We start from the raw sequence: 5,702 nt of genomic DNA on the forward strand, positions 1-5,702 counted from the left end.
TTTTTTTTTTTTGGTGGAATCGGGAATTGAACTCAGGCCCTTGCACTTGCCAGGGAAGCACTTATTCTACTGAGCCATCTCCCCGGCCCCTCAACTAATTATAATGATAGCATCATCCACATATCAATACTCTTGGATTACAGAGACCTCTATTTTTAACATAATAATTAAGCTTAAAGTAGACTTTACTTGCCCAGGGTACATTTTGATTGCAGGCCACATTTTAGTTTCTATTGTTGTCATAAAGCAATATCACAAATTTAGTGATTTAAAACAACATTCATTTATTAGTTCACACCTGCGTAGATCAAAACTTTGGGTGCAGACAGCATGACTACTGATTCTTCCACTTAGCAGTTCACAATGCCTCAAATCAAGGTTTTGGCAAGAATTTTCTAGAGATTGTCATAAAGAATCCACCTCCCGTTGTATTCGGATTGTTGGCTTGAATTTAGTTCTCCATGATTGTAAGAGTGAGATCTCCATTTCTTTCTTTTTTTGGGGGGTGGTGGTGGTCAGGGAGGTTCTACAAGGTGTCCAGGGACTCACTACTAGATCGGACTTGTAGTGATTCTCCTGTTTACAGCCTCCCAAAAGCTGGGATAACAGGCAAACGCCACCATGCCCAGTCTCAATTGCTGTCTCAGCGTGCCCTGGGGGCGGGGCCAGCATGGCAGGCCCAGGAATCGAACCCCTGGCCCCTGAACCTGCTTGCAGGAGCTTTAATCTGCTTAGCTATTTGGCAGGCCCTTCCATTTCCTTGCTGATGGTCAGTCAGGAGCAGCTTTTCCTGCTGGAGGAGATGTGTGTTCCTTTTGGTACATCCCATTTAGCTTCTCCAGCCATAGGTCAGGCTCCTTTCAAGCTTCAAACCTCTCTGACTACTGCCATATCCATCTTCTTCCAGCCACAGCAAGTGCTAGTTTGTAAAAAGGGGCTCATGTACTTTGAGTGAGCCCATTTAAAAATAAAATCCGAAATCTAAAAAAATTGTTCCTGGATGCCACTCTAACCTTGATAGCAAAACCAGAAAAGGATTCAACCAGAAAAGAGAACTACAGGCTAATCTCCCTAATGAACACAGATGCAAAAATCACCAGTAAGAAACTGGTAAACAGAATGCCCCAAATCAATACAGGGAGAAAAACTGGTCTCAGGTGGGTGACCTCCAAACCATATAGGGAACTCCAAATGACAGGGAAAAATGATCTCTGGACCTGACCTGCACGAGTTTGTGTTCTCTAAAACCGAAGAATGAATTTTAGGAACAAACAAAAGTTATGAGTAGAATATATTTATTGAGAGAAAGAAAGCTCCTGTCCGAGAGAGGGACAGAAGCGGGGCCCAAGCGGGTCGATCCCCCAGGAAGTTGTCTCTTCCAGGGACTTTTATAGAGGAAAACCATGTGGTGAAGCGGGTCTAAGGTGGTGGAGAAGACATGGGAGCTCGCTTAGTTGGGCATGAGGTGGGACAAAACTATGGCCAACCAATGAGATTACAAGCACCATTGCTCAGGTAAAATTGATTAAATCCAGTATCAAATGGGAAAGCAAGTCACGTAGCAAGTGGGCCTGCAGCCCTGCATACCAGACAAGGTCTCGTCCTGTTTGGGGTTGGGCTAGTGACTCATTTGGGCTCTTTCAAGGTGATTGATACTATTTAGGATATCAATCCCTAATGCCCATCCCTACGGAAGCATGTAACTGTGCTTCCTCTTTTTGTCTTGGTCTTCAGGTGTGGCCCACATGGGAGTGTCTGTCTCTTTCAAGTTGCAAAGTCACCTTGTCTTCCACCTTGTCTCCTTGAGGGCCTGGCCCTGTCTAACTGCCTATAATATTTCTATCTGACTCGGCTGCCTACAACGAAATCACCAAGAAAATTACGAATCATAACCAAATGAAATTCATCCCAGTAGTGCAGGAATGATTCAACATATGCAAATCAATAAATGTAATACATAATATCAACACAGCCAAGGAAAAGAAACACACAATTATCTCAATAGATGCAGTTGTTTCGTAGTTCCTTCCATTTGTCTCCTCCAGATTTAAAGCTGTCATGTCTACCCAAGATGAAAATTCCTAGTGTCTATTGAGGCCTGGAGAGTATTCTCTGACTGTGGGTTCACAACTACGACCTCTTTCAGCCCGAAAAAGCCAGAGCAGTCATTGCCCAGTTACTTCTTCAGAGAGGGTAAGGTTGTAGGCAGCTGAATTAGATAGAAATATTATAGGCAGTCAGACAGGGCCAGGCCCTCAAGGAGACAAGATGGACGACAAAGTGACTTTGCAACTTGGAAGAGACAGACACTCCCTATGAGTCAGACCTCAAGACAAAAGAGTAAACACAGCTACATACTTCCCTAGAGATGAGCATCAGGGATTGATATTCTAATTAGGAATCAATCATCTTGAAAGAGCCCAAATGAGTCACTAACCCAACCCCCAAAAGGAAGAGATCATGTCTCATATTCATGACCACTTGCTGTGTGACTGGCTTCCCCATTTGGTACTGGATTTAATCAATTTTACCTGAGCAATGGTGCTTGTAATCTCATTGGTTGATCTATAGATGCAGAAAAAGCATTAGACAAAGTTCAGCACCCATTCGTGATAAAAGGTCTACAGAGAATTTCAATAGATCTTTTATCTCAATCTGATAAAAAGTCATCTATGACAAACCAAGAGCCAGTATCATACTGAATAAGCAAAAACAGAAAAGCTTCACTTTCTAAAATCAGGAACAAGGGGCCAGGAAATGGCTCAGTAGGATAAGCGTTTGACTGGTAAACGCAAGGATAAGGATGTCCACTATCACTACTCTTATTCAATATAGTTCTGGAGACATAATCTAAAGCAATTAGACAAGTGAAATAAATAAAAAGAATAAAGATGGGAAAGGAAGTTAAATAATCATTATTTGCAGATGACATGATACTTACTCTACAGAGAAGAACCTCAGAGCACCAAAAGACTTCTAGATTAATTAATAACCAAATTAAGTCACATAACTGGATAAAAAAATCAGTACTCAAAAATCAATAGTAGTGGCCAGGGAGATAGCTCAGTAGAATAAGCGCTTGCCTGGCAAGTGCAAGGGCCTGAGTTCAATCCCCGGTTCTGAAAAAAAAAAAAAAAAAAAATCAATAGTACATGAATAACAAACTCACTGAGAAAGAAATGAGGGAAACTACACCACTTATAATAGCATAAAAAAAAAGAATATCTAGGGGCCGGGGAGATGGCTTAGTAGAATAAGAGCTTCGCTGGCAAGCACAAGGGCCTGAGTTCAATCCTCGGTTCCGCCAAAATAAATAAAGAAGTAAGTAAGTAAAAAGAATATCTAGGAATCAATCTGTCTCAGTTACTCTTCTCTCATTGCTGGGACAAAGTACCCAACACCCAAATGAAAGAAGGAAAGGTTTATTTAGCTCACAGTCACTGGAGGTTTCAGTCCATATTCAACTGGCTCCAAGACAGGGTGTCATGTGACAGGGCAGCTGTTCATGGCTACAGCAGAAAACATGAGCAAGATGGAGGGGTAGCAGCAACAACAGCAACACAAAGGAAGTCTGTCTCTCTCTCTATGTTACATTCAGGCTACCTGCCCCAGGCTGGGTATAGCACTCACACCCATAATCCCAGCAGTAGTAAAACCCATAATCCTAGTGGATCACCCACCAGTAATCCCAGTGGATCATGAGTTAATCTGAAATTCTAGAAGTCCCCGCCCCTTGACTGCATGAGGCTTTGGGCGGACAACTAGACACAAACCATAACACAATCTAAGGAACAAAGTAAAAGAACTCTACATTGATAACTATAGTACTCTGAAAAAGGAGATGAAAGAAGATATCAAAAAATGGAAAGCTATATCTTGCTCTTGAGTAGGAAGAACCAACAGACTTCCAAAATTGTTACATAGATGTAATGCAATCCCAATTGAAATGCCAAAAGCATATCTCACAGAATTAAACAATCCTCGGAACTTTCCAGAATACTCTGAGAGGTGGAGGAGTGGCAGCTGCTTGACCTGCACACGGCCACCCGCTCCTTCCTGCCTACTCAACCATGGCCTAGCCAGGGAGATGGCTCAGTAGGATAAGCGCTTGAATGGCAAATGCAAGGATCTGAGTTCAGTCCTTGGTTCCGCAAAAAAAAAAAAAACCAACCACGGCCTAGCCCGCTCACTGCCTATAGAAAATGATGAAGGAAACGACTGATTACGATGTTTTGGGGATTAAACCCAATGCTACCCAAGAAGGACTAAAAAAGGCTTATAGGAAACTGGCTTTGAAGTACCATCCTGATAAGAATCCAAATGAAGGCGAAAAGTTTAAACAGATTTCTCAAGCTTAAAAAGTTCTCTCTGATGCCAAGAAAAGGGAATTGTATGACAAAGGAGGAGAACAGGCAATTAAGGAGGGTGGAGCAGGTGGAGGTTTTGGATCCCCCGTGGATATCTTTAATATGTTTTTAGGAGGAGGAAGGATGCAGAGAGAAAAGAGAGGTAAAAATGTGGTGCATCAGTTACCTTAGAAGATTTATATAATGGTGCCACAAGGAATTGGCTCTGCAAAAGAATGTCATTTGTGACAAATATGAAGGCCGAGGTGGTAAGAAAGGAGCTGTGGAGTGCTGTCCCAACTGCCGAGGTACTGGGATGCAAATAAGGATTCATCAGATAGGACCTGGAATGGTTCAGCAAATTCAGTCTGTGTGCATGGAGTGCCAGGGCCATGGAGAACGCATCAGCCCTAAAGACAGATGTAAGAGCTGCAATGGAAGGAAAGTAGTTACAGAAAAGAAGATTTTAGAAGTTCATATTGACAAAGGCATGAAAGATGGCCAGAAGATAACATTCCATGGTGAAGGAGACCAAGAACCAGGGCTGGAGCCAGGAGATACTATCATTGTGTTACATCAGAAGGACCATGTTGCTTTTACTTGACGAGGAGAAGATCTTTTCATGTGTATGGATGTACAGCTGGTTGAAGCACTGTGTGGCTTCCAGAATCCAATATCTACTCTTGATAACCGAACAATAGCCATCACCTCTCATCCAGGTCAGATTGTCAAGCATGGAGACATAAAGTGTGTGCTAAATGAAGGCATGCCAATTTATTGTAGACCATATGAAAAGGGTCATCTGATCATTGAATTTAAGGTAAACTTTCCTGAAAATGGCTTTCTCTCTCCTGATAAACTCTCATTGCTGGAAAAACTCTTACCCAAGAGGAAGGAAGTAGAAGAGACTGATGAAATGGATCAGGTAGAACTGGTGGACTTTGATCCAAATCAGGAAAGATGACGCCATTATAATGGAGAAGCCTGAGAGGATGACGAACGTCATCCCAGAGGTGGTGTCCAATGTCAGACCTCTTAGTGGGGCCAGTGAATAATGTCACTGCTGGCATGTGGTGTGCAGTAGTGAGTACGCGAAGGACTAGAATCATCATATGCTCACTACTCGCTATTGGTTTTGTTTCAATGTTCAATTATAGTATTGTTTTAAAAGGTAAATGAAGAATAAACACAAATACAAAGGTCTGACTTTGCTCTGTATGTATGAGGACTTCAGGGTGCAAGATGAAGTTTCATGCCTGTTAAAAGTCCCTAACCCTGGTGTCTGTTAGACCATGCCTTGTGATCGATTTCAGTGGTGTACACGGACAAGCCTAGACTGAAATGCTAGATAATGTG

General features: G+C 42.4%; 1 pseudogene across 1 annotated transcript; it reads left to right on the top strand.

The window, feature by feature from the left end:
* The first annotated feature begins 4,202 nt into the window (after window positions 1-4,202).
* LOC101587156 lies at window positions 4,203-5,385 on the top strand (annotated as a pseudogene). The gene has a single exon (XR_192857.1). The product of XR_192857.1 is annotated as a dnaJ homolog subfamily A member 1 pseudogene (transcript).
* Window positions 5,386-5,702: the final 317 nt, after the last annotated feature.

The sequence above is a fragment of the Octodon degus genome, unplaced genomic scaffold (assembly GCF_000260255.1).
Source record: "Octodon degus isolate 3935 unplaced genomic scaffold, OctDeg1.0 scaffold00223, whole genome shotgun sequence".
NCBI lineage: Eukaryota > Metazoa > Chordata > Mammalia > Rodentia > Octodontidae > Octodon > Octodon degus.